General features: G+C 35.9%; 1 pseudogene; it reads left to right on the plus strand.

Annotated features, from left to right (window-relative positions):
• Positions 1-8452: 8452 nt before the first annotated feature.
• LOC147489879 (DELLA protein GAI1-like) lies at positions 8453-19679 on the plus strand (annotated as a pseudogene).
• The last annotated feature ends 749 nt before the right edge of the window (positions 19680-20428 follow it).

A 20428-nucleotide genomic window follows, 5' to 3' on the forward strand; every position in this document is an offset into this window, starting at 1 on the left:
TGCTATGTTTTTCCCCTGTTTTTTGTACCCGTTTCAATGATTGGGTTGGGGTCTACATTGTAAGACCCACCAATTGTATTATTCGATTTTTCTGTGCAATGACTTGGCAAAGGTGGAGGATACAATCTCATCAGGTTGCACCTTACACCCCATTCGACCAAGTGGAACTTAATAGGTTAGCTATCGTAGATGATAAATGGCGTGAAGCCTGGCAAATCATCATGGCGTGGCAGGATGTGAATGAACCTTATTTCTTTATAAAGAATGAGGATGATGCTTAAACGCGGGAGATAAGGTAAGTTTTTAGTTTCAGTTAGTGTATGCTTATGTCCCAAGCACTTTGATTCTTGTTATCCCCATAACGGGTGGAACTCCTACAGAGTTGCGTCAGTTTTTATTTTCTATATTAGTATGTTTTAACCTTGTTTTGCAGATGTTCCAGAATTTCACGCGTTTCCATGGTATTTTTCTACCCTTTTTATTTAAATACTTTGAGGACAAAACATGCTTCTTGTTTGGGGGTGGGCATAGAAACACGTGTAATTAAGGCATCTGTTAGGATATAGATATGTACAATATGCACTTGTTTTCTAGTTAAAATTTCAAAAATTTCAAAATTTCAAAAATATAAATAAAAAGTTATGCTATACAGTTAGGAATATTGGTATTGTTTTCTTTCTCTATGCTCTTAATAATCTAGAAGTCTCACATAGCTTTTGCATTAGAATAGTTTTTAGAAACTTAGGTTAATATGTAGGTAATAATCTTTGCATCTATCTATAAATATATTACATGAGTATCTATGATTGTTTGGCGATGAAGTTTTACGAATTATCTAGGCTAGAGTACTTATTCTACAAATCCTGTGAGAATATAGCCTAAAACCTTATATGAGTGAAACATTTGAGAAATGACACAAGGGAGAAGTAAAATCCGGATAAAGAAATCACACGTCCACTTGCTTGATCATTATACCATATCCTAAGCGAGAATTTAGGCCCTCTTTGGATCGATATAGCCAGAAATTCAAACCTTATGAAATTATTTTCCATTAGTAAGCCCCTACGAACCTTTCTTTAGCTTTTTCATAAAACCGCAAATCCTTTAACCTATTACAAAACAAAAAAAAAAAAAAAAATCAGCCTACCCATTCTTTGAATGAGTCTGAGAATAGAGATGAAGAATAGAAAAGAGAAAGACCTTTGAAATCAAGAATTTGTTAGTCGTTTCAAATAAGAAAAGAAAGTTTCCATTCAAATAAAAATAAATAAATAAATAAAAGAAAATAAAGAGTTAAAACTCCAAAAATAGAATCGAATGAGTCAAAAGTCAAAGGAAAAGAAAAAGAAAAATATGGCTAAGGATGGAAACAAAGTGTAGAAGCAAAAGTATATAACAAGGTTTTCTCTAATTACATAATATGAAGACTCTATTATCTCAAACTTGTCCTTTTTTAATATCCATTTCCTTTCTTCTTAAACCATCTCCTAATCCCCGCAACACCTAATAAAGACCTCTAGCTCAATTAAGAATAGGTTAATGTGATAGTAAGTGGCAGATGTGTTTGATCGACTCCGGCTTCCTTGTGTGTCATTGAGATTGTAAGGTAAAGTGTGTCCACTGCGCACTGGAGTAGCGAAACTTGAGCAGAAAAATCAGAGTGATTTTTGTCTTGACATTTATGTGAGGACCTACTTAAGGACGCTATTCCGAGTTTTCATAAACGGACCTGCTAGTGCATTTCATAGTATTACTCATTGTATATATGTTTATTTGTAGACGATTGATTATTATGCATATATTAGCTTAGGTTTCGACTTGATTATTCTGTATTCATTGCTAGTGAGATGTATAGACAATTGAGACATAAAAAAGGAAACAATAGTTTTATTTCTTAGTCGTTGTAGTATAGATGAAGTTTGTGAGTACCTTCACTAAAAAACTCTCACGAGGCTATAACTCGTCCACTAGGGAATTCCTAGTGGTTTAAGGCCTTGTTGCATATGGTCAATGCAATCGCACTCGGCGAAACAAGGGTAGTTAGAACTCCATTTTTGGTCACTTATTCTAATTTCTCATATTTGCTTGAGGACAAGCAAAATGCTTTTTGGGAGTGGTTTGATAAGAGTCCAAAACTGTAGTTTTAACCCCTTAACAATAATACTTTTAAACAAATTATGCGAGTAATAAATAAGAGTTAATGTTGATTACGTGTTTTTATGTATTTCAGGCATTGGAGTCAATTATTTGCAAAAATGTGTCACTTTGGCGAGATAAAGGAGCAAGGGTTGGTTGCGAAGAAGTTCTGTGATTAAAGGCCAAGATTCAAGGAGAAAAAACATTTTTAAAGCTCAGTCAAAGCTGAAAAGTCAAAGCCAACGCGGGCAGAAACATCATACAAAAGTCAGTAGAACTTCCGAAGGCCGTATCTTTGGACTCATACCTTAGAATTGGGCCTACCTTATGTCAAAACGACCGACTTGAAAAGAGCTTTCCAATGGTCCAAGCCTTGACCCAATCAGAGGAGCAAAAGTGGACGAAAAGTCTGTTGAAGTCAAATCCAGCTGAAAAGGCCTCTGTGGACTGAAGAAATTGGGTTTTGGGCTCGATTTTCCGGCCCAAAACATTGCTCCTCAGCCCATGCACGAAAAAATGGATCTTGTCTCCTCCATTTGAGGAGAGAAGACTTAACTCTTAAGCATTATAGTTTTAGTTAGCTAGTAGCCAATAGTTTTAGATCTAGTTTTAAACTCCATTAATTAGTTTTTATTATCTTGTTTGAAATTCAGTTATTGAATCATTGTTATTTATTCATTAGATCAATAAAGTTAGTTAGTTATTCATAGTCTAGTTTCATTCCATTAAATCATTTTAGTTTTAATTCATAGATTTAATTATAAATCATTACTAGTTCAATTCAATCTTGCATGATTAGATTCCATTTTAATTCAAATAAGCAAATTTATAATATTTATACCATGTCTTGTTATGATTTATATATTAATGATAGCATAATGATTCTAGGCTAAAACCTCCATTAGAGGGGGTTGAAGAAGTCTTGATAAAGCTTGATTTTTGTTAGTGTAGAATAGTTCATGATTTTCCATTCCATTCTAGAAAACAATTAGTTCACCATGAGAATGGGTTTGATTGTTTCACATACTAGTTGTTAGTTGGTAGAGATTGTCATGAACAATTAGGGATTAGGAAGACCAAATTGCTATGCGAAAGCATTTCAATTCGGATTACGACAATTCTTTGTTAGTAAATTAAGTCGAGTTAAAGTGGAATCAATCCCCCCTAATTCAATATCATATTATCAATTTAGTATTTCGTAGTTGAATTATAGTATCTTGTTAGTATAATTACCATCGTAGTATAATTTTCGTGTTACTTTCATTAACTTTGATAGACCGATAATCTTAGTCAACGCTAATTCTGAAGAACTAGGAGTGAAACAAATTCTCTACTCCACTTAGTACAATAGCATCGAGAGTGTAGGAAACTTTGATAACATATAAAACCAAGTATAATTTTAGTTTTACTTGCGTTGAGTTTCATAGCTTATTCGTAGGTAAAACTATCGTTTTACGTTTATCAATAGGATCGCTACTACGGTCTCAAACTCTCTCTCCTTGCCTCCCTCCCGCTTTTTGGTTTTCTTTTTCTAGTCCAACCACCTTCTCGACGCTTCACGAATTTAGTAAGACCAGTTAAAGTTTGTTGAATTGTAGTTGCTCCTTCATTTTTATGGAATCGGAAGCTTTGAGAAAGTAATGTTGTTCTAGACTTCTAGTGTAGATTTGTGAGAATTGGTGTGCTGGATATCATGCCCAAGAATTAGTTCATAAAGTTACAGTCAAACGACATTAAAAAACTAATTCATGTTGCCTAACAAACAAAAGTTTAAAGAACTAATTGGGGTTAATATGAAGAATTGAGTGTAGATAAGCATGTGCAATTGGACCCCCAAACTCAACAGAAGGTTTGAGTAGTCTGCAGATGTATGTTGTAAGAAGTGACATAACATATAAGTATGATAGTTATAGTGTCATCATATCTACTCGTAAAGCTTATATACGACAATGTATAAGCTGTGCACGACACTGTATAAGTTGTGCACGACACTATATAACAAAGAAAGTTTATATACGACAATGTATAAGCTGTCCAACAAGAGTATGGACATTCACTGTTCATAATTCAATGTTATGAACACTGAATGTTCATAGTCCAATAGGACTATTGATGTAGAGAAGAACTTATAAGTTGCAGATTTTCACAACTTTCACTAAAGCCTGTTGATTTTTTGTAAAATACCAGGGATTAATGGCTTCAAGGTTTGTTAATTCACACACAAGGAATACCAAACAATGAAAACAAGAGAGTAACTATTAATATTATTAACTCAAACCAAAACTGAAAACCCTAATACAAACTACCAGCCTTTATATAGGCGAAATACCCTAATTACCACAAAACTCGAAATTTTCTAAAGATGGAAAGTTTTGAGATAGCCACATATTAAGAAACTACTAATCAAAATAGAACTGGCTCAACTGACCAAATTGAAAACGGACTCTCCTATCAAAATATATAGCAAAAACAAAACTTTTCTAAAACGGCAAAAACGTGATTTTGAAGGCCTAAACGATGGATTTAGGGCCCGAGAGGGTGGTGCCCACGGCAAAAGCCGTGGGTTATGCTTATTTTGATGTTTCCAATCAAATATGACCGCGTTCATGTCTTTCCAACTTTGTTTCCCGCTTTTCCAGTTCATTGACATATGCCAAGTTCATTGACATATCCATTGGCAAACTGTACTGCATCAACTATGAACACTGAATGTTCATAGTCCAACAAGAGTATGAACATTCAGTCCATTTGTGTGAACTAGTTATTCGAATTTCGAAAACTATAAGCTGACTGCCATGGGACTAACACCACCTGGAGACGTTTCAAATAGTTTCAAATAGCACAGGTTAAAATGTAAAAGTTAAGAACTCAACCGTAGAATCCAAATGTAGCTATAATTAATTCAAAAACTCAAAATTAATCCCAAATTTAACAGTACAAATTGATAGAATCATAGAAACTACTAGGAAAATGGCATCCAAAAGAAATTTAACCCATCATAACTCTGCTGTCATCTTGTCGAAAACGCATATCGAGCGTGAGATTATGGACTAAGCAGCTAATTATATGTATTTCTATAGCCATAGTTAGCATCATAGTCATTTCCCATGTGACCAACACCTGACCCATGTTGCTCTCCACCCTCACCAATACTGTTACTATTACGAGTATTAGCATCTCGCTCTCCTACAACACCATAGCTCCTAGGGCAGGCATAAGAGCCATCAATTCCACTATAACCACTATAGCCATGACTACCAACAGCCACGCTGCCACTAACACCTAGTGTGCTCCATTGAGATGCTAATTCATATTCTATATTAGCATTATATAATGCAGAGCCATAGCCAGGTCGATTGCCATTACCTGCAAAAAGAAAAATAACAGATGTGAAATGAGAGAGAGAGAGAGAGAGAGAGAGAGAGAGAGAAGGAAGAATACCTAAGGAAGAATCACATCTGTACTACAATTTTGAGTTGTGTCATCGTCGTGCAGGAAAGGTTGTTCACTGCAACAAAATTAGCATAACAATGAATATTTGAATTTTTAATAACAATGATAAAAGAGAATTTCTTACGAATTTATAAGTTTTGGACAAGTTCTTTTATCATGTTGTCCAACCTGACCACATCCACTACATTTTCTGCCATGATATTTTTGCACCTTCCTGAGTGCCTTCTCCTTTAATCCCTTAAGCCTTTTTCCACATCCTTTTGGCCTCGCATGATTCTGTTCATAAAAACTATTTTCCATATTAGAACCCTTTTTTCCCGGACCTCCTACACTTGTACCACAACCAAACTTTTGACTACTCGTACCACAACCAAACGTTTGACTACTCGTACCACAACCAATCACCAACTTATTAATTTCTACAAGTGCACTCTCCAAAGCATCGGTATACACTTTTGTTGCTTCTTTACTTCTAAGGGCCTTGTCAACTACAAGTGCAAACATTTGAATCAATTCACTTTATTTCATTAGATATGATTTATCATCTGTGATCTCCATTCCACCATCATCTATAACTATCCCTGATTTTGCAGTTTTACACCATTACTTTAAAATATACTGATCCGACAATTTATTAAAGTCATGCATCTTATTCAAATAAGCCAAAATATGTCTACAAGGGACCCCCAAACTTTCAATTGTTTTGCAAGTGCATCTGTGCATGAAGCCAAATCTAAACTTTTCTGATAAAGAATTTCCCGAACTCTAGACTTCTCCACCATTTTATTTTGAACTTTATAAAGACGACAGTCGTCATTTTCACCAATAAGCTCAAATTTGTAGTTGAAGCTCATACACAACTCTTCTTGAAATATAAAAAAAAACTCAAATGTATAAACTCCAACCATGTGTACCAAGAAATGGTGCAACATTTTCATTTTAGGTTTCTCAATCATATCCTTGTGATCAGCCATCAACTCTTTATTACGCTGGTGCACAAGTCCCCTACCATATTGAATCATAAAATCTACCAATGAATTCTCTTTGTTAACATACCTCTTGAAGAATGCGTGGGCGCTTTCTGTTCGTTGGCTACTTGACATACCAGCTAAGAAAATACTGTTCACATGTGCGGGCACTCATCCTGACCGGATTTCATTCATTGATTGTAGCCATTTATTATCACTTAAGCCACTTCTCTCAACAATCTCTGTCCACCTCGAATCAAACTCTTCCTTCGTCTCTGAACCCCATATGCAATTTGAGAACCATATAATGTTGGCTATACTTAACCTTATCTAACTTTACAGAGAACTTCATAAGTATATGCCAACTACAATATCTGTGGTAAGTAGTTGGAAGAACGGTAGATATGGCTTTTGTCATTGCTGGATCTTGATCAATTATAATCATTTTTGGAGCCTCACCTGGCATAGCTTCTAAGAATTGGTTGAATAACCAAACAAAAGACTCTGTTGTCTCATTACATAAGAATGCGCATGCAAAAACAACAGTTTGACCATGATTGTTAACTCCAAATAAAGGTGCCAGAATTAATCCATATCGATTGGTGTTGTACGTAGTGTCAAAGATGACTACATCACCATAAAACTTGTAAGCTCGTCTAGACGTCAGGTCAGCCCAAAAGCAATGTGTAATTTTTTTTTTCATCATCTGACTCAATCTTAAAAGTGAATGAAGGATTTTTACCTTGTTCAAGTTTTAAGTACTCGTGAAACATGCGTCCTTCTTGCCCCTTCATCTCATTACGCTCATCCCTACGAAGGTTATTTAAGCCTCTTTCTATAAAACCAATATGCTCAGTTCCCCCTGACTGCACTCCAAGAAGACTGAACTGTTGATGTGGCAGAATATTTACCATGCTAAGCTGTTGACTTAAGCATCTTTGGGCACCAGAAACTCCACGATGAGATCGTAGAAGGTGAACTCTCTTCGTGGGGTTGCTAATGAGTGGCTATGCCCCTCAACGAAAACACTAACCACGAAAGCACCAGATGCTAACTTCCGTAGTGCAATTTTTGCTCTACAATCTTCTTTTGAGTTGCCTCGACGCCTTTTCATGTCAATGTCTGCTATTAGTGAACATTTTCCGTGTTTGTAACATACATACTCCTTTCTTATGATCTCGTCATCTTTCTTCCTCTCCAACCAACTCTGAACACTAAATCCAGCTTCTTTCACATAAGTATTGTAAAAACATTTAGAATCAACTAGTGTCTCAAAAACTTGACCTTTTTTCGGCTTGACACTACATGATACTTGAGGAATATAAACTTCAATATTTTCTCCACCAATACTTTCACTATATAATTAGAATTCTTCGTTTTCATTTGAGATATTAAGTTCGCCAGTAGAGATTGCACCAATGGGAGACAAGTGCTCATTCAAAATGAAAGCAAAATTTTTTTTTTGGGAAAAACCGTTTGGGCAAGAAAGTTGGGGATGACCTGTGGAAGTGTGTTGGAAAAGATTGTAAATCCCGTTTTTTATTAACTAGATTTTGTTGTTCCGGTATTTTTTTCTTTTTGTCTTTTTTCCTTATTTGTGTTTGACTTGGAGGGACCTACAAAGCATAAAAAATTATTCAAGAAACTGATCTGACTCGTTTCTCTCTCATGTCCGCAAGCAGACAGTCCACTTAAGAACCGGACTATAGAGTTGATTAGTTATTTAAGTTCTAAAGAAGAAGAAAGGGTTTTTTTGACTTAACCCCCCACGGATGTACCCCCTTTTGAGATAACCCCCCATTTTGAAAATCATTACTGATTGCCCCCCATTTCAGAGTTAATTTATATATTGACAATTTTACCCTTATGTCAAATTTGTAAAAACCCCCCATTTTTAACATACATCTTTGAAAATTTTGAAAATTCAAAAAAAAATAAAAATAAAAATTTGAAAACTCAAAAAATCAGCAAAATTGAAAAAAAAAATGAAAAAAATAACAACTTGAAAACAAATTAAAAAAAATATGGTGATGTAGCTTTTAAGATATAACAGCTTGAAATGACGATGGGTTCTTCATCAGCAGCTCAAGAAGATGTTTTACTTTCTCATCTTGGTGGTTCTGATACAGTTCATTATAATCCTTCTGATCTTTCTACTTTGCTCGAATCCATGATTTGTGAAGCTGAACTATCTCTTCCCCAACAACAACAATCATCAAACAATCACATATTCCCCCTGCTGAATCTTCAACTATCAAAGCACAGATCTATGACGAACCCGTTTCTTCAAATTACGATTTGAGTGCAATACTTGGTGAAAGGGGGAAGAAAAGAATCAAACAAGAAATCCCATCAATCTCTGCCTCTTCAAATAACAACAATGGGATTGTTACTCTAACTGAGTCAACTCGGCCAGTAGTACTAATTGACTCGCAGGAAAATGGTATTCGTCTAGTTCACACTTTAATGGCTGCTGCTGAAGCAGTTCAACAAGATAACCTCAAACTAGCTGAATCACTCGTTAAACAGATAAGCCTACTCGCAGTTTCACAATGAGGAAAGTAGCTACTTACTTTGCTGAAGCACTTGCTCGTCATATTTACGGTTTATATCCTCAACCTTCACTTGATTCTTCTTTCTCTGATATTCTTCAAATCCATTTTTATGAAACTTGCCCTCACCTCAAATTCGCTCATTTCACTGCAAATCAAGCGATTCTAGACTCGTTTACTGATTCCAATCGGGTTCATATTATCGATTTCAGTATGAAACAAGGTATTCAATGGTCTGCTTTAATGCAAGCACTTGCAATGCGTCCGAATGGGCCGCCTAGTTTTCGATTAACAGGTATCGGGCCACCTCAGCCCGATAACATAGATGCTCTGCAACAGGTTGGTTGGAAGTTAGCTCAATTTGCTAAAAATTTACATGTTGAGTTTGAGTATAGAGGGTTTGTTTGTAATTCATTAGCTGATCTTGACGCATCCATTTTGGATCTTCGACCGGGCGAGACGGTTGTAGTGAATTCGATGTTTGAGTTGCATCAGTTACTAGCCCAGCCCAATGCAATTGATAACGTTTTGGGTACAATTAAAGAGATGAAGCCTAAAATTGTTACGATTGTGGAAGAAGAAGCAAATCATAATGGGCCGATTTAATTCGACCGATTTACTAAGGCACTTCATTATTACTCAACCCTGTTTGACTCATTAGAAGAATAAGCTACATCAGTCATATTTTTTTTTTTTTCGATTTGTTTTTTCAATTTTTGGAAAATTTTGGATTTTTTTTTTTTTTAATTTTTTTTTTTATTAATAATAATGATAACGAGTTTTACAAATAATTAGGACAAGCGTGCAACAAGCTGTGCCGCAAGTCCTTTCTGAATGGCAAATCCTATCCTCCTAAAAACAAACTCGTTAGAACCAACTGTCATTACGTTGCAATCCATAACTTTTTGCAATCTCTTAAGGAGCTCAACAGACTGTTGTTTTCGAGTTTTTTTTTTTTTTTTTTTTTTTTTTTTGAATTTTTTCAAAGACGTATGTTAAAAATGGGGGGTTTTTACAAATTTGACATAAGGGCAAAATTGTCAATATGAAAAATTAACTCTGAAATGGGGGGCAATCAGTAATGATTTTCAAAATGGGGGGTTATCTCAAAAGGGGGTACATCCGTGGGGGGTTAAGTAAAAAAAACCCAAGAAGAAAAGATAACTTGTCAAAATAGAATCAATTTAAATATTGTTACTTGTATATTCTTTCGAAGTCTACTCAACTTATAAAAATGTGCGTTTTGTGTTTGGGTCCATTTTCAAACCGTACTATAGTGAGTTGGTGACATATATATAATTGTAAATTGCAGTATTGTAAGAGCATCTTTAGGAGAGAAACCAAGAAAACACCAAATTTTTTAACCAAACCAAACACCAAACCAAAAAAACACCAACCAACTTCAAGTGAAACATCAAATATTCAACATCAAATGACCTGGTTTTGGATAAACAGCGCCATATAGCCCACGCGGCTTTCACAAAACTGCGCCACTGAAGTCCATCTTGGAAGCCTAAGCCTACGCGGTTTTCCAAAAACCATGTGCTATAATCTTTTAACCCTCTAATCTTGCGTGGTTTTTTTCATTATTCATGTTCCCTCTAATCCTAAACTCATCTCCTTAGCAAAAAAAAAAAAAACTATCGAAACTCTTGACGATTTTTTAATAGATCATTCATCTTCTTCTTCTTCATCGAGCTCTAGCTCTTCAAATGATAACACTGGATTTAAGCATTGTAAAAAATTAGTGGCTATTGCTCTATCTTTGGCCCGACATCGTTTGGGTTTATTGCATCACCAAGAAGCGGAGTCTTCTTATAAACCACAAGGTGGTTTGAAGAAAGGAAGAAAATGGAAGAATCGTCAGTACGAGGCAACACTGGCTCTTGTAAATGCTAACTACTTCAGAGCAAATTCTATATTTCATGACCACGACTTTCAACGCCGATTTCGTATGGGTGAGTCATTGTTTACTCGTATTTTCAATCATTTTAACCATAATGTACCATATTTTCAACAAAAAGTTAATAATGCTGATAAGTTTGGGATTCACCCAAAAATCAAAATAATTGCTGCTATACGAATGCTTGCTTATGGGTCTCCAGCTGATCTAGTAGATGACATGTTACATGTTGCTGAGCCAACTGTTCATGAATGCATGCACTATTTCTGTGATGGAATTATTAGAATTTTTGGAGGTGAATACTTGCACAAAACAAATGCTACAGATATTCAGCGTTTGCTTGAAGAGTCTGAGGAACGCGGATGGCCTGGAATGCTAGGAAACATTGATTGCATGCACTGGCAATGGAAGAATTGCCCATCCGTGTGGCAAGGGTCTCACACTGGCCATGTGCATAAACCAACAGTGATTATGGAGGCGGTTGCTTCTCGTGACACATGGATTTGGCATGCTTTTTTTGGAATGGCGGGTTCTCACAATGATCTTAATGTGCTTGACCGCTCTCCAATATTTGATGATATAGTCAATGATAAAGTTATTCCTTCTAACAACACTGTGAATGGGCATCATTATGATATGGGCTATTACTTGGTTGATGGTATTTATCATAATTATTCCACCTTGATTCAAATGATTGTTAAACCGACTATTACACAAGACAAATATTTTGCAAAGAAGCAAGAAGCTGCTAGAAAAGACATAGAGCGGGCGTTTGGTATATTGAAGTCGCGTTGGGCTATTTTAGCCAATCCGTGCAGGTTATGGTATTTGGAGACCATGGCTACTGTTATGAGGGCTTGCATTATTTTACACAATATGATTGTAGAAAATGAATGCATAATGGATATCCCGCATTATATTTCTGAGTATGAAATGCCAAGTAGAGAAGGTGCATCTGAAGATCAACGCCACTTTGTTCTATCTCGTTGGGCATCTGGCGTCAAGAGGGTTTGTTCAAAAGTTGTTCATGATAGATTGAAGAATGACTTGGTCGAGCATTTGTGGAGTAGGCATGGGCGGCATGGTCAGCGTTGATTTCTATTTCTATTTGAACTTCATTTGGACTTTGTGTTTATTTATCGTTTTAATTTCTATGTATTTGTGTTCCAAGTTTATTTCTATGTATTTATGGTTTTATGAAAGGATTTGTGTATATGAGAATTTTGAAAATATAAAGTAGACTCTGCCGAATTTTTTTTAGAATGATAAAAAGTATCAACATTAAATTAAAGTAACTCAAATTAAAATAAAATAGTCAATTAAAGTACATTCTAATTAAAATCAAAATACAAACTCAAATTAAAGTACGTCATAAATTAAAAGACAAATTAAAAGACTCAAATTAAAAGACATACAAACTCAAATTTAGACTATGCACTACTTTGACTACTACCAGTGATATTGCCAAGTCGATTATTCATATTTTGTAAAATTTATGCCTTTTTGAGTTGCCAAATTTTGCGCTCATCTTCAGGTAATCCTTCTAATGTCATTCATAGTATTTTAGCATCATTTTCATCTTCTCAAACTCGGAGCGTATTTTTCTTCAATTGAAGTTTTTTGGATTCCATCTCATCTTTCTTCAATTGTCTTTGAGCTTCTAATTCATTGCCTTCTTTGGTGGTTTTAGAAAGTTCCACCATAAAATCATCAAGTTTCTTAGCGGATTCCTCCACTTTAGAATCACTTTCTTCTTTCTCTTTTTGCCTTCTTCTCTTTTCTTCTTTCTTTCCAATAGGCCTATCCTCAAGCCCATCAACTTGGTGTGGATCATAATCCATTGGTTAAGTTGTCGCAGTTGATATTAGAACTGATGAACCTCCTTCTCCACTATTTGACTTTGACTTTTTGGTGGGTCGCAATTCATTTATCAATTGTAACCTCTTCCATTTGGGTGAGTCTTTCACCATATTATAGCATTGCATCCACTTCTAAACCCCATTATGCATCCCATATTCACTTATTGCTTCTTCAACCTACCAATTAAGAAAAAACTAAATTAGAATTGAAAAATGTATTTGTGAATCAAAATAACAAATAAAAAGTAAATACTTACAATCATATTGTCATTATAGCCACTTGGAGGAGATGCTTGAATCTTATAAAGAATAGCATGGAACTTGTTGATATTAGCTTGAATGAGAGTCCAACGGTGTTTCATGCCCATCAAGTTGCGTTCGGTCACTCTTCTTAGATTTGCATGAAATGCATTTAGAATCCTACTCCAAAATTCGTTTGACTTTTGCTCATTTCCTACTACACCATCTTGACTAACTTGTAGCCAACTATTGGTGAGAGCAACATCTTCTTTTTGTATCCATGAAGCCCCTCTAGATTTTGTTTTTGGTTCTTCACTAGCCATTGTGGTTTTAAGAGTAGAGAGTAGAGAGTAGAGAAAAGAAGTGAGTGTAAAATCTATTGTGTGAGTGTTTCAATTTATAGTGAAAGAAAAATATAGCCATTTTTTACCCGTTTTTTCATTGAGAGCACGCGGTGTTGGAAAAACCGCACCATAGAAGCCCACTATCTAGCCCAAGCCCATTCAGTGTTAGAAAAACCGCGAGAGAGATTTGATACAACACCAAAGCTGGAACCAAATTTTGGCCGATTTGGTGTTTGGTTTGATATTTTTTTGGTGTTTTCATCAACATGTGTCTCTCCTGAAGATGAAAAAACACCAAATTGTAGGAAATTGGGTTTTTGATGTTAGGAAAGTATCTTACCTAAAGATGCTCTAAGAGTTGTATATAGTACTAGTAATTATGCACGCATGTTATGGCGTATTTGATCATTTAATTTTTTTTTGTTTTTTTTTTTTCTGTTTTGAGTACACTATTTATTAATATCACTTAGAGCAAGTCCAATGGGGGGCTATATGGACGGCTAAAGGCAAATAGAGCACTCCAACCACAAAAATGTGATTCCAATGGGGCTGCTAAAAACCTAAAAGGGTCTTAAATTTGGAAGGAGTCAAAAACCCAACCAAAGTTAAGACCTTCGCTAGCAGCTGCTATAATAAGTTCGGGAGACGGACGACATAGTTTCTGCCGGACCGTCCGCATCATTTAGCACTTCAAAATAGAAAAACACATTGGATTGGTTTTTTTTATTTTGGGGTGCCAAATTTAGCTGGGCAAGCTAAAAGGCCTATGTGGCACCTTTTAGCAGCACAATTTAGCATCTCTCCATTGGACTTGCTCTTAGGATAACAATGATATGGGTGTAATATTGCATTTTCTTCTATGATAATTAAATCTCCATGTGGGGTTGACATACTTAGATTAGATTGTATTTATTAAACGGGGATTTTAGGATGAACTAAGAAAAGGAAAACTCTAGAGTGGGTAGTAGTGAATAGAATTAGGTTTTATCAGAGAGTGACTCTCAATGACAAAGCGAGTGAAATAATCACTCCCAAACCCAAGTTTTTTTCATAATCACTCTCAAGGACCGGGTAGATGAAAGGTCAAGTATACTCTTGACGCGAAATAAAAAATGGGTCGGATAAATGAAATGTCAAGTATACCCCTGACCCATTGTATATAGTATAAACAAAGAATATTCATAGCTCATGACTATGAACATTGATTGTTCATAGTACTATGAGCACTCATTGTTTATAGCTCATAGTTATGAATAATGAGTGTTCATAACTACCGAACTATAAACAATCACTGTTCATAGTCCAATTGTTATATGAACAAAGAATATTTATAGCTCATGACTATGAATAATCATTGTTCATAGTCCAATTGTGGTATGAACAAAGAATATTCATAGCTCATGACTATGAACATTGATTGTCCCCAATTTATAGTACAGTATAGACTATGAACAATGATTGCTCATAGTCGTTCATAGCTACCGAACTATGAACAATCACTGTTCATGTAACTCTCGTATTTAAAATATGTATTTATTAATTAATTAATTTAATTATTTATTTAAAATTTGCTGGATTTGGATTTGGGATATGTGGGCTGGTTTCAGGGCTCGAGTCTGTGTTTGGCTTGGGTTTCAAACCCAAGTATATATTCGTATTGTTCTGGAGAATAGGGTTCTTAGAAAAAAAATAATAATAAAAATGGAGGCAGTGATAAAAGCTCGTTGGCTAGAGCGTTGGAGCGCGAGGATTCGGACGATAAGGGATTCATCGAGTTTTAATACAGGTGAGTAGTTAGTTTTTCTACTTCACGGTATCTGTAAAACAGCTTTTTCTTGTCAATGTTTTCTTTCGTTTTCTTGTTCATTCTTCGTCATCATGTCTCGTTATTATTAAACTGGTTAAATATTAGTATATTGTTTTGGTTATTATTGAAACTGTCCGAACTGTTGGAACTCGGAAGAAGTCTCCAATGGCGGCGCGAGACAGAGAAGTCGTCTCTGTATACTGGTTGAGATTTTATTATGTTTTATATGTGGTGTGTTGGTTGGACGTAGGATTGGTTGTAATAGGATTGGTCGGAGTGGGAGGTTTGAATGTTGAAATTGGATGGGGATGTCGAAGCTTTGTATCCGGCAGTAATGGCGTCGCCTGTCCTGATGTAGTTTGAAATCATGTTGTTTTGATTCTAAATTCGTCGGCTTGGAAGGGATTGTTGGTGATGGGGTAATGTAGTGTGTGTGTGGGGGATGTTAATGGTGCTGTCGAAGCTTGTGGAAGCCATTAATGGCGGACGGTCCAGATCTAGTTTGGAGGAAGGGGATTGAGTTAACTAATTGAGTTTTTGTTTTTGTTAAAGTAGTTGGGGTTTTTCCCCTGAGCAATTTTGGATAGCTTAGGAGTGCCGGTGGGTGGAACCTGTGGTGGTCGATCCGGTGGTGGAGGGATCTGTTGGAGGAAGAAGAAAGTGAGTGCGATCCGGTGCTCCCAGACGTATTCTAGTTTCACTAGATCTGTTTGGTTGGGCTTGGGGCTTGGGGCTTGGGGCTTGGGCTTAGTTGTTTCTTTGGGCCGAGTTATAACCTTTTGGGCCTTAGAGTGTTTTGTTTGGGCTCTTTTAGTTTTAGTTGTTTTGGGCCAGACCACATTAGTTATTTTTGGGCCGAACCCATTTGTGTTTTGGGCCAGTTCAGTTTAAGTTTTTGGGACAGTTTCATATCTTTTCTTTGGGCCGAACCAAGTAAAGTTTGGGGCCAGTTTAAGTTTCATTTTTAGTTGGCTTGGGCCGAAACCTATTAGCTTTCTTTGGACCAGTTTCAAGTTTATTTTGGGGCGGTCCATATAACTTAAAATAGATCTATTTGGGTCTTTAAATGTTTAGACTTTTGAGGCCGGGTTCTAAGGTTTGGGTTTGGGCTTGGCTAGTTGGGTCCGAACCATTTCCTTAGTCATGAGCCCATGAGTCATGCACCTTTGCCCTTAGCCATGAACCATGGCTATGACCCTGAACTCGTTGAACATGGAAATGATAGTTTGACTTTGACAATGACGTGTTGACTTTGACTTTGATTGTTGACCATTGACCGTTGACTGTGGAATGTTGACTTTTTCTAGTTTTTCACATATTTAAGAATATGGACAAATGTAGTAATAAAATATTGTCGAAAATTGTATAACTTTGTTTGTCATTATCTAATTAAGATTTGACGTGAGTAGTGTGTAGAGCATATAATACTGGCACGTAACAAGAAGGGAATTCTTTTAAGACTTAGATATATACATTTTTTTTATGAGAATTGAATTATATACGGATTTAGATTTATGGACTTTAGTATTGGGCTTTGAGGGTGACTTGAGTTCACATAAATATATTGAACAAATAGATTTCATGATTGATTATTATTATGAGTTACTACTTAAATTAATTGTAGTATGTATGAAGGCTTGAGATATTTCATAGGGTGTAGTGCAATATATTATTGGCACGTGAAATAATAAGTTTCGAGATTTGATATAGAGATACTTGGATACCGTGCAATGAATAGTATTGGCACGTGATAATGTGGATTGTATTATAACGAGAAACGTTGAGCTTCAGTACAATTAAGTATACTGGCATGGGATAGAATAAGAATTATTCTGAGATATATATGTCTGACACTTGAATAAATTACGTAACGAAAATCCTAGAACCTAGCTACCACAACTCATGTGATTTGGCCCTTGAATTGTGATGGGCGTATGTGATATGATTGGCCCTTCTGGCGTTTTAGTGAATCTAAATGGCCCTTCGGGCGTAAGTAATATGATTAGCCCTTCTGGCGTTTCAGTGAATCTGAATGGCCCTTCTGGCGTAGCTGAATAGTGACTTGATTATTCCGTTCGCAAAATTAGAACGAGATGCGCGATATTTTATGCCGAATAATGGCAGGACTCACATAATGGCTTTCGTGTGAGAGTTACGGTGTCGCGCATCTCATTTCGAGGTAGTTACATTGAGTGATTCATTATGTGGGGAGGCATGTGGATGTACATGTTCGGCGTTGGGAAGCGATTATGGTAGCCAAGGAAACTAGGTAAGACATAGATACGATGTGATTTTAGGGACACGCAAAGAAAGCCTTAAATAATATAATTATGGTAATATGTTGATTAATGATATATCTTTAGATAGATAATTGTATATGGTTTTGCATAAGGGTGGGTCAAACTAATTACTTGTGCAGAGACGACCCACTCTGTAATTGAGCATGAAATGCGGTAAGTATAGAATATGCTTGGCTGGTTATTAGTTTAGTTATAACCTAAGGCGCCTCGTAGAGGAACTAAATGCCTTTGTATTATTGTCGGAAAGCTAAGGCGCCTCAGTGGAGGAACTATCTACCTTAATTATGGTACTTAAGGATGTTGGATTATTCGTTGGATGTTAAGGTGCCTCGGTGGAGGAACTAATTGCCTTATTTAGTGTGTAAATATATGTATAAATATATATTGTATTTTAAAGCTACTCACACTAGCATTTTTATAATGCTGACCCGATTTGCATGTTTGCTTATCAGGTGTGTTCATTAAATGAACATAGTTGATAAGTCTTGACAGGTTTAATGTTGAAGAAGGTTGGTTGCTGCTTGTGGTTTGCGTTAGCGTTGCATTTCAGGATATGTTTTGTTTTCCCTTGAGATGATATAGATTTTCAGTTGAGACAAGGTTATTCGTATTTTCATTTGTAAATTTAAATAAAGAGTTATTGAAAAGATATTTGTAACCTAATCTTATTTGTAAATTTTTGTAATGAAGAAGACTTTTGTTTAAGTTAAAATTTTTATTGGTTTTTAATTATCCGCATATTTAAAACGGTTTATGGGTTTTTGGGAGTTGAGAGTATGTCACACCTCGCAGATCGAAGAGTCGGGAACAAATATTGTTTTTCTGAATTCTGTCGAAATTCGGGGTGTGACAGTTCATAGTCCAATTATGATATGAACAAAGAATGTTCATAGCTCATGACTATGAACAATAGTCCAATTGTGGTATATATGAACAAAGAATATTTATAGCTCATGACTATGAACATTGATTATTCATAGTACATTATGGACTATGAACACTCATTGTTCATAACTATGAGTTATGAACAATGAGTGTTCATAGCTACCAAACTATGAACAATCACTATTCATAGTCCAATTGTGATATGAACAAAGAATGTTCGTAGTTCATGACTATGAACAAGCACTGTTCATAGCCCAATTCTTTGAGAAGTAAAATAATGACTAATTCTTTGAGGAGTAGAATAATGACTAGTTCGAATCACGGTTTTCAATTTGTGATTCAATTTGTTCGTTATTTTTAGTGATTTTATTAAAATAATTCTTGGGTTATTTAGCTTTTGGCCCCACTTTATATATGGATATTAGCGTTTGGCTCTCCTAAGTTGCTAAATTCGTTTTTGGCCCCAGTTCTGTTAGTTTAATCAATCAAATTTAACTCCACTGTGAGTTGATCTTCTCATATTTTCCTAATGGCTCAAATACCCCTTAACAATATTTACCAATATGCCATTATGAAAATGGTCCACTAACTGAAGTGTAACAGACACGTGTCTTAATCAAAACGGTCCATATCATAACAATCGAACGAATACAATTTAATCTAAGGAAATACACTTGATTTCATCTGGACCGTCCTTCTAACCCAATCTAACCACTCCTGCTCTCCCTTAATTGATCACTATTCATCTTCATCCTCCATGTAATACAGGCTATACATTTCTCAACAGTTTAGAATTACAACCTCACCAAAATGAATACTTGACACAAAATGATCAACACTCTTGAACTATGCACACAGTAGTTGATGTTACAAAATAAGTGCCAGTGCCATTGCAATACATGGAATCCCAAATCCGAGACCCCAGTTCAAGTTATCATGGATGTAGTTCAAGACAAAGACTGTAACGGCTATACCACCACATAAACCAAAATACCACCAGTTGAAAAATGAGCTCTTGGACTTTGCTCTCAACTAAGTGTCGTCCGTCAAATTGATCAGCTCCAAAAGCCTATACACATGGTTTATGCCCTGACTGTGCAATTGCTACTAGATACAAAGATGAAAAGAAAAAAGAAGACTTGGAAAGAATAAGGGGATGCACAGGAGGTGCTACTGCTGTTGTTGCCATTGTCCAGGCAGCCAGGCGAGCTTTGTTTGGGAAGAATAGTTGATAGTGTTAACAATGCAAGACCCTGTCACTCATGCAAGGTTTAAAACAATTGAGTAAAATTCTACAGTTACCTACTTACTTTAGTAGATGTAGATAGGGGTGTCAAAATGGCCCTCAAAACCTTAGCCCGCCCGCCCCGGCCCATGGGCCGAAAAAGCCCTCAAAATAAGGCCCTCACATATTCGTGGGCTAGGCCTACCCGGCCCTCAAGCCTTTGAGGGGAGGGTAAGGGCCTAGACTTTGAAACTTAAGCCCGACCCTCATTAGGCTCTCAATATTTATTACATATATTTTAATAAATATTTTTACAATATATTTTAATGCTAAAAATTACTTAAAAGAACGTTTATCTATTAAATTTGCCAACCTTATAATTTTATTATAATATTTTATGAAATGAATTTAACTGATCTTAATTGATTAATACAACTTTAACAAGTTTTTTTAGTAGTTTGAAGGTTTAATTGTGAAGTGCATTCGATTTTATCATTTTTAACTAATGTTTCTAAATTTATTTTGTAAATCAAATGTATAACATAGTATCCGGCCCTCACGTTTGACCCTCAAGCCGGGCCCTTCAAGGCCTCTCGAAAGGGTTGAGGGGCGGGTAAAAGCTTCGAGATTTAAGTATTGGCCCGACCCGACCCGGCCCTCGAGGTAAATGAGGGTAGGGCTGGCCCGACCCTCAAAGCATGAGAGCTTCATTGTTACTAGATGTAGATGCAACCTACAATGCAAGTTAACTCTACA

The sequence above is a fragment of the Coptis chinensis genome, chromosome 7 (genome assembly GCF_015680905.1).
Source record: "Coptis chinensis isolate HL-2020 chromosome 7, ASM1568090v1, whole genome shotgun sequence".
Taxonomy (NCBI): Eukaryota; Viridiplantae; Streptophyta; class Magnoliopsida; order Ranunculales; family Ranunculaceae; genus Coptis; species Coptis chinensis.